Source organism: Cottoperca gobio, chromosome 13 (genome assembly GCF_900634415.1).
Source record: "Cottoperca gobio chromosome 13, fCotGob3.1, whole genome shotgun sequence".
In the NCBI taxonomy this organism is placed as follows: domain Eukaryota; kingdom Metazoa; phylum Chordata; class Actinopteri; order Perciformes; family Bovichtidae; genus Cottoperca; species Cottoperca gobio.
In genome coordinates, this window is record NC_041367.1 from 8,804,759 (window position 1) to 8,815,232 (window position 10,474).

Below are 10,474 nucleotides of genomic sequence, written 5' to 3' on the forward strand. Positions count from 1 at the left end.
CTCGCTCATGCAGAAAACCAGCAGAGCCCAAGAGGTGTACTTCCGAAAAGCCTTGCAGGAAGACGCTTTTTTTTTAAAGATAGTACTGTGCTGCTTCTGCAAGAGGAGGACATGTATCTAAATGTATTTTGTCACACAATTTCAGGTCAACCTCTTTAATCTATCACTATGTTTGGTTGCACAAAAGAAAATCAGGTTACCGGGAGAAATAAGGTTAAGACAGGGCACCCGAGAATGTGTAGTACATGCTCTGAAATAACCTGGTTACTGCACCGTATTGGGGAGACAGCAGGACTCTTAGCCGCAGTATAAAATGCTCTGTAAATACTACTATGCGTCCAGGAAAATATGTTTTTGGGGATTGTAAGAGCTGATCCTTTACGTGCATGAAAAACACACCTTGTTTTTTCTCTCTTGAGGAAAAACAAAGCGATCAATATAATGTTTCTTTGCAGAACTGCGACATACTCTATATGAGACCAACCAGAGGATGAGTTAATTCATATACTTCCATCTCGTTTTTTTGTCGTACACAGTTTGTGTCTTCCTCTATCTTATTCTTTGTAGTTTTGCCTTTACTTTACTCTGTTCTCTCAAAACTCAGACACTATCAGCTCACAGCCCTTGGGGTGTGGAGCACTAAAATGGTGAGTGAGAAGTTGAAGTAGACAATCAAAGAGAAAATGAAATGTATTTTAGTTCTGTGAAGCTGGTGAGGGATGCAATTTACTGAATGTAAAAAGGACTGAGTCTTGATGTTGAGTGTCAATCGTTTGAAATATTAAACATTTTCCATTTTTCGGTTGATACACATAAGTGGTAAAAGCTCTTACCTTGAGTAATATCATCAGTGTACATCATAAAAATATAAGTAGCCCAGCATTTGGTGTATTTGGCAAAGTCATTTACAGTGTGTGCTTTTCAAATTATAATTGACTGAAGCGTGTAATCGTCTGCAGATTCTATCGACCATATGGCGAATATGTTTCATAACATCTGGTCGTCATCTCCCCGCCTCCTCTCGATCCAGTTGTTTTAGCGTTAACATGTTACATTATTATTCCTCACTTGGTTAATGTTTTATGTGTTCGTCAGTATGAGAAGCAAAAGCCTAAAGAATCCTTCTAGGGATGTTTGTTCTGCTACATGATCTCAGATTAAACTGCCAATTATAGGTTTCTTTTATGTCTTTACTTTCTTACCTGTCAGACAGCCTCGTATCTTCAAGACTGACCTGTGACTTGGAAATAAATCTACCTTTCCTCCCTGATCCGCCTAGCCTCTGTTGTTTCTCTGTATTGTTGAAAAATCCATTTAACGCTCCAGTCTGCAGCCTCTAAATGTATTGTTTTTGGTGCAATCATTTGTATTGTCGCCTTTAAATCAATGAAGCTCTTACATCACATTGACATGAACATTTTTGCAAACCTATCATGTTTAAATTCTGTTGCTTTAACGGAAAAACACATTCAGCCCAACTGTGCACATACCTGCACAGTATTATTGTTACGTTCTAAAAGTAATATCATAATTATAAACAGTTTACCTAAAGTACGAATTCAGTGTCTTCACATTCCTGCAGAAAAAAAAGGTTTAGGATAGGGAAATAATATATAATTAGTTGAGTATGGAGTACATTATAAACCAACTTTATAGCCTTCTAACAAGCCCTCTGATCTTATTACATCCATTGTTTAATGAAACCCTGCAGAGTCTTTTAACATGAGGATAATTCATTCAGCGTTCCTTGATAGTTCATACACCTGAACTTGCTGGGTTGGATATGATCTCTTCTTTTGAGTTGATTCAGTGCAGTGCGTCTCAGTCCTCAGTATTTATCATTTTTGGACATGTATGTATGATGAATGGAAACGGATATGTGGTGAAATTAATTTTAGGGAATGTTACCCATGCAGAAAGTTGAAGACAGTTGGCAACTGTCTCAGGTGGGATTGCCAAGAGAGAAAACATCAGACTTAATGGGCTATAAGGGAAACATATCATGAAAACATAAAGCCAGAAATGATATCTGACAGTTCCTCCTTAATCACAAGCAATGACACATATATTTTTAATCTTTTTTTTACTACATAAAACACTCCCATTTCCTATAACAATATAACACATTATAAATCAATAAACCTTCAAACTACAGCATCCAAAATGACCATACATTTGACTCAAACTGTTTTTAACAAAACTGGAACATTATCATTTTAAAACTGCAGGGCTGCTGCATTAGACTGTGTCACTGTAGGTTTAGCTAGGTGTACCAAATAAACAGGCACCTGAGTGTATATAGATATGTGCGCAAGAAATAAAAGACTGTTGGGAGACACAGTGATGAGTTACACAATTGTACAGGATTCAGATTTAGAAGAACACTAACAATAAAACAAAAATAGTGAAACAAAGACTTTGGACTGAGCCTAGTGTGCAACAGCTTCCATATAAGCCCATATGCCAGTAAATATCATATGGTAATTAATTATTGAAAGGCTCTGCGCTAGGGTGAGCGTCAAGGGTCATTAAGACACACTAGATACAGCAGCATCCTCCACACTGGTTAGATCCCTGGAGAGTTCAGCTATGCTAATCAATCTATGTTATGTCTCCGTGATGCTATTTGGATAGCAGCGAAAGCAAAAAGAATAATCTACTGAGTTAACTTCATGACAGTCCACTAGTATCCAAAACAAACAAATATACCCTGCACCTTTTATTGTTGTCATAAAATAAACTCCATGCACCTGTGGTGTCACACCCACACATAAAGGTCCACCAGCACAGAAGTATGAAAAGGTGCAGCTGCCAGCTTCCTGTTCTCTGTTTAAATGAACATGCAACAAGTTGCTTTTACTGTAGGAGGAATAAATAGTACAATAGTGCAAATAAAGTTCAGATCACAGCTGCGGTTTTTTTCTTCTTCAAAAACGTACCTGTGAGGCTGCGTGAATCTTTACATGGATGGCAAAAACATCATGCAAGTCAGTCCAACGCTAAGCTTACTGAACATATTCCAACAAACATCATAAGCATTGGTTTCATGCCAGAGTTACTGAGTGAAGAATACATTTCCATGTATGTATAAACAGCCTGTGAGCTGTAGAGATATGTCATATATGTCAAGACTCTGGATTTGTGTTCCTGTTTTATTTTGTAGAGTTCACCTCCCTTGTGTCATGTCTTGTGTTTACTTCCTGTCTTTGTGTGGTTTCCCGCCATTGTCAGCGTCTGCCCCGCCCCTGATTGTTTCCACCTGTTCCCACTCAGCCTCTTGTATAAATTGTCCTGTCTCCCCTTGTCTTGTGCCAGTTTGTCTTGTTATATCCATGTAAGAGCCTATGCCTGTACAAACGATCCAAGAAGTGTGTTTTTCCAGTGAAGTCTGTAAATCCTCCTAGTGAGCGCTTTGATTTAATATTCTGTTTTACAGAAGTAAAGTATTGTTTTTTTACACTTTGCCATCGTGCGTATGAGTCTTCCTTCCCTGTGTCTGAGGCGTAACAATATAATGTTAACACATTATTGAATTTGCACATTTTGTCACAGCCTCCTCTTTGCATGTGTGTGTGTGTGTGTGTGTGTGTGTGTGCACATATGTATGATATCATTATTATTCTAAGCAACTTCTGGTCCAAACTGCTGATGAAGCTGCGTGTGTGTTTGTGTGTGTGTGTTACAGCTGTATGTGAACCATCTCAACAAACTCATGACGACTTCTTCAGTACACAAAATAACAATATCACTTGCTAAATGAAGCCCTTGGGCCTCACACACACACAACATGCACCATAGCAGGTTGTGATAACACTCCATGATAGCTCTAATGAAGCTCCGCTGCTGATTTGCAGATTTCAGGGTCAGGGCGATGTGTGTGCGTGTGTGATATTTAAAAGACTGCCATGATCCGGACAGCCAATTAAAGCAATCTGCAGCAGAGAACACATAGAATACATTAACTGTATGCATTATAGAGACAATACATGTTTTATTTTATTTTTTAAGAATTTCTTTTTTTAACAAGAGGATTCCACTGAGACTAGAATCTCCTTTTCAAAACAGCCTTGTGTGAGAATAACTGAATAAAAAGTAGTGTCAAGGATACAAATAAATCACCACAAGAGAACTATATTTTATAACAGAGTCGTTAGAATAATGTTTTCAGTGGAACACCACTTTATTTTAAGATCAAGACGTGTTATCCTCAGGGCTCAGGGTAGTTGAGGCAGTAGCCTATGTGACACCTAACAGAGCGATCTGTAGTAACTGACATCAAGGTATTGTAGTGGTGGCCGGGACTTAATAGCAATGTCCAAAAATAACATAAAATTACATAAAACATATGAAATAAATAAATATACAATATTTGAATTTATGTTTTAATAATGACTTACTAAAAAGTGTAAACTGCAAATAAACTTCAAAATGTGTCAATACATGTGAATTTGAATGTTTTTGATCCTGCTCACCTGTCAATAAGAATTCATGATGTGCACAAGCTGTCTTGTAAATGTTTAAGTAACAAAGTACAATATATTTGCAAGAAGAACTTAAACTAAATCGCATAAAATACAGTTAAATGTATGGATTTCCTCCAAAACATTAAGTACTGGAAATGCAAATAAGTGTGATAGAGTTACACAGGTTGTGAATATAGTCTCCACATCATTCACTGTTTTCTGATTACCTCTAACTTTGTTATTGTATCTCTCTCTCTCTCTCTCTCTCACTCTCTCTCTCTCTCTCTCTCTCTCTCTCTCTCTCTCACTCTCTCTCTCTCACTCTCTCTCTCTCTCTCTCTCTCTCTCTCTCTCTCTCTCTCTCTCACTTATGACCTAGATTTCCAGTCACCATGTTCTGCTGCAGTCCCTCTCTCCTGACACACACATTCACACACACCCCTACCTATTATACATGTTTTATTAATCGTGGGGCTGCCTTAAGGTTGATGCAAGACAACAAATGGACCCTTACACACACATACACACACACACACACACACACACACACACACACACACACACACGCTTGAAACACAAAAATGACACAAAAATATGAATTTAGACACACTTCAATACATAGTTACTTTTAGCACATATATGCTATACACTAATAAACTCGTGTGCATGCTTGTATGACAGCTACACACATCCCTCTACATGCTTATAGCCACGCCAATAACTTAAGTGTCTTCAATCCATAAAAAACATCTCTTAGCGGATGTCAGACAGCAGGTCTACTGTAGTTCCACCATCAGCATATTTCACTTTAGAGCCTCTATGTGTGTTTATGGATGCATGTTTCAATTATGTATAATGCTTTCATTGATAAGACAAAATGACATGTTTTTCAATCATGTTTTCTTTTGTAACCGTATGCAAATTATGATATCGAGTCAACTCATGTGCACAATCCATAGCAACCGTTTAGGTCAGTTTATGAGCAATGAGATTATGGTAATTGGTTTTGAGTAGAAATATTTGAGAAAGCATACTAATTCACACATCATTCAGCTACACCAGTGGTAAATATATGGCAATTAAGTTTCTCCATACATTTGCAGAGATTGTGAGCAGTCATTTATTATGATTATTATATTTGCGTGTTCACTTAGTTGAATTAAATTGTTCCCACGTTCGGATTCATTCCTGTGCGCAAGATAAGTGTATATAAAGCGAGCCAGCACAGGGCGCTGCAGTGTCTAACTGCAGTGATGTTGCACACTGTCAAGCCAATTATGCACAGCAGATCCGCTACACTTTGTGCAACGAGCATCAGACTGTGGTAAAATGACCCCAGAACCCCCTGTGCTTATATGCACATCAAATGGACCATCCGTTCCTGTCGGTCTTTTACCCAGTACCCAGTACCCTGAACAAAGGGAAACGTCTGCACGTGTCATCTTTTTCCTTAAACGAGGCTAGCTAAAATGTCGCCTGGGGCTCCTCACGTTTTTATTACAATAGCCTACAGGTAGATGTGCGGCTGTGATGAGCAACATGATGTGATAGAGATTGATTGTACCCAGGAAACAATATGTTTCCTCTGAGAAAAACTCTATACAGGATTCCCAAACTGTCAGTCTGTCATGATAGGGAAAGCTCTGTGATTAAAGGGGTTGAAAGTAGTGCATGTGATAAATCATGATAGTCACAGCGCACCTGACTGCTATCTGGCTGCACCACTGGATTCATGATAATAGAGTTACCATACCATAACACCTGAAAGTGGGGGCACACGAAGTATCGTCTAGAGACTGCAGATGGAACAGTACCAGCTGCCTTCAGCCGGCGAGAGAACATCAGTGTAAAGTAAAGACCTTCAGTGTACTAGTAGAGCCTACTAATGCGCACCAGAGTGTTTATATTTACATGTTGAGTGAACACTTCCCAGCGCCTGCAATCAACAATAGCACAAACTACCAAAAGCAGCCCAAACTAATGACATCATCAGACGTCAATGTCACCTAATGTATATATACTTATCTCGTATCAAAACGTAAGAACGATTTCTATCTAGTGAGCACAAATTAATTGAAATGTTGGAGCGCTTTAATTACATTGAGGTAACGAATTGTATCTTGTGCTCACACATTTGTAAATTGTGGCCGAGACATATATTTTTCTCTCGGTAATTTGATTTTTTCACGTTTTTTCTTTGCTCTCTTGTTTCTTGTCTCTTTCTGGATGTTTTAATATCCCGCCGTGGCTTGCTGTGTGGATTTAACCTGTTTATCTTTGCTCGCTCGTTTCTTTCCTGATGCTAAATGTCGCACCGTGGCTTTCTGTGGGATTTAACTGCAGTGTTTATTAATGTTATTGTGTGCTGTTGTTTGTCTGTAAAGTCAAATGATTGTGTTCTAGCAAGCTGTCTACATACACACATTGGCAGGAATAAAAGCCTGCATTTGTGACCTGAGGGGTCTGTGCAGAAGGTACTTGCTAGTTGCTTGTGAGATTTTCTCCATCCTTGTTATGTTTTTAAGCTGTGCTATATAATGAGTCATCTGCTGTAGGCTATATATCTAGAATACACAAGTGTAAGTCATGTATTTGATACATGCATTGATACCTTTGGATGTCAACATACATTGTTGCTGTTAAAGCTTTTCAGTGTTCCTGATCTGTACCTGGATCAGAGCTCTGTTGTATTTTTTGTAAACTCAGAAGATGCCTGTGTAGGTGATCTATGATCTGTGCATCGTTTCTTTAGATGTCAACACACACCTGCTGTCTAAATGTCATCCTAAAGTTTACTACTTTAATGTCATGTTAAAAAGTACTGGTGTAGGCGACCAAAAGCCTGAATTTGCCTGAAAAAAGTCTTCTGTGGTTCAAGCTCATGGCTCATCCACATTGTCCTACTGTACCTTTAAATCAGTCCAACGCTAACATGAGCTCTTAGTTTTACAGGCCCCGGGTTTGGCCCCTGTGGTTTAAAGGGACCAGAACTGCTACTTATTCCACAGAGAGTTAGATCATGCAGTTGTGTTTTTTTCATTTGTTGTTTTTTCAACGCGTGTGCGCATAAGTGCATTTTACTGTGTGCATACGTATGAGTTTATCAGTGCAATTGTGTCTGTGTGTTCATGTGTGTACACTGCACTGGCTAATCCCATTGTGCAGATGACTTTTTAATCTTGTAATTCTGATGCTTCGGGCAATGTTAGGTTTGTGAGTGTGTGTGTGTGTGTGTGTGTGTGTGTGTGTGCTTATTTATGTCTGTGTTTTGTGATTCCAGCTGTTTATGCATGTGCATATATTTATGTGAATGTGTGAAACATGGACAGATCAGTCAGTTTTTGTAGAGATAAATTGTGTACTTGACACGCTAGATAATGGGGCTCATACACAAATCGGGCAAACGCACTATACATAGAAGTACAAAGTAATGGTAAGTAAAAGTGAATAGTTATACAATAAGGATGTGCAGTATGTCTGTCTATGAAGTGTCAAAGATAATTGCAAAAAATGTCTAAAAATACGAGGAAAATGAGCAAATAAGAAAAGAAAAGACGTTTGTGGCGATCATCTCTTCTTACTAGCGCCTCATGAATTGTTCCAACAGTACACTGTTTGGCTCTGTAAGTCCCGTTGAGAGCTGTAGTTCACAGCCATCAGTGTAACTCCTCCAATTATAGATGCAATACTCTCATCTGCACTTCTTTGTTTTATTCCTGTCATGCTTCATTAGACAATACAAGCATGATATTATGTTAAAAAGGTCAAGTATCAGAACTGCTTTTGATCATTTTGCCCATCTGCATGAAAGGTTATAAAATCCTTTGAACATCATGGAGCTGTCAGTGACCATAATGGCAGGGGACTGTAGTAATGCCATGGCATAACACCTTATGACAGCTGCTTCAAGTTCAGTAAAGTTATACCCATACAAAACTCTGTTATTTTAAATAAACTAGATCCGTCTGTAAATCTTTTGAATCCACAGTGTAACTAAATGATAAATGACAAAATCTCATTCAGTTCGGTTTGTGGTTCAGTCTGTTAAAAAACATTGGGAAAGGATAACTTCTACAACCCTCGCAGTATATTTCCACGTTGCAAACTAGTATTTTCTTGGGGGCGCACTGAGGTCCTGAGGTTTACTGCAATCTTGGTGCCAAGAATAAGTGTGTTTTTTAAGGCCCATTGCCTGCCACAGCTCAGCTCAGCACACTTGCATAGTCTTTTGGTCACTTTATATGGTGAAGACGCACCCAAATAAACCATTCTATCCACACAAACCCCTTTTTTAAATGTGTGTGTGCACCTGTGCGTCTGCAGTCTCTAATTGAAGTGATGTTGCACATTGTCAACTACACGATTATACTACTCGCCAACTCTAATGTATGATAATGTATTCTTTCAGGTATCAAGTATGCAATAAAAGCACGAGGCTAGCCTGGCCACCAAAGTACCAAAAGTGCGTTTAGCATTCCCCTAATTCACTGAGCAACGAACACTTCACTGCGATCTGCGCTGCACTGCAGGGTTCTTGAAAATAGAGCCCTGTGTGTGTGTGTCATGTCTAGCATATACATTAGACATTTTAGTTTGAGTCCGACTTGCAGTAGATCTCTAAGAATGATCCAGACATGGCACAGTGAATAATGGCTTTACTTTTGCTAATTGGCATTTTTGATAAAAACATGTCAATGGTTTAAAGTGCATTCAGTGTTTTAATGGGAATGTTGCTTTTTATTGTATTTTACACATAAGGCGTTTCCAAAAACTAGCCTGGTATAAAGATACCAGCATAAAGATGATGCAGTGATACCAAGCACAACTGAGATTCATGAGTCTTAATGTTTTCTTTACATGTAAAGAAAAACAAAGGAATATATTACATTATGTTAATAGGGAATAACAAGCTTAGACTCCCATATTTCAACCCTCTAATAATAATAATCTTTGTTTTCCTTTACTCAGGAACTCATATTACTCGTTTGTGTGGGACTCCTTTATAGAGCTTTACACTCGGAGGCCTCAGGAATCAATTTCATTACTTTTAAAACCTGACACACTTTTATGTCTCACTACCTGATGGATTAAGACCGTTGCCATGTTACATGAACACTAGTTTATGACATCCCACACATTGTAAAGTTTTAAGAGTACTCCATATCCAACCCCTATCTGCAGATATATAAAACACTTTTTTATTGGCCACAGAAAGATCAAGCCAGTAGACGTTGAGCTGCACTGCCTGACATATTTATACTTTTTTACCTCTGGGTGATAAAAACACTTTTGCTTACAGAAGATCTTTTGCTTTGAAATATTGCGTTTTGAGCTGACATTTCTCCTGGAACTTGGTTGGAAATACGTAAATGCTACGTATTTTTTTTACTCTTTGAACTTCTGATCTGCAGTAAAAGCAACAAGATACAGAGCAAGTTGTCTAAAGAGGTGTCTCTCGTGGACACTGCAGCCGCTGAGCCCTTTGACATCAGGGGTCATCTCCACCGTTCAAAAATGGATGCAGAGATAAAATATCTACCAAAGATCAAAGCCCATAGCCTGTCAGCTCTGCTCTCTTAAAGGTCACATCTCACATCAGTACATAATGGAGTAAGATATGGTAGGATAGTGGAAAGTGAGTAATAGTGGAAAGAATTGTGAGGGGTGGGGAGGGTACAAAAGAGATCAGGAGAGAGATGAGAGGAAGAGTAGAGAGTGGAGAGAACTAGGTGTCTGACAGAAACCATGAACAGATTCTCAGGATTTACGCTTCAGGCATAAAACCAGTCAAGAAAGAAGTGACAGAACAGCTACATTTCACATGATCTGAGTGTTGTCAGAGAATACCTTCTTTCTTCACGCCCATACTTTGACAAAATGCATTTACAGCAGACTAACGCATTAAGAAACAGACAAACAGGGCTGAGGTCACATACATTTCTGTCAGGCTGCTCTGTAACCAAATACTCTGTAACGCATCATGTCAGTTCTATTATAAGTATGAAAACAGT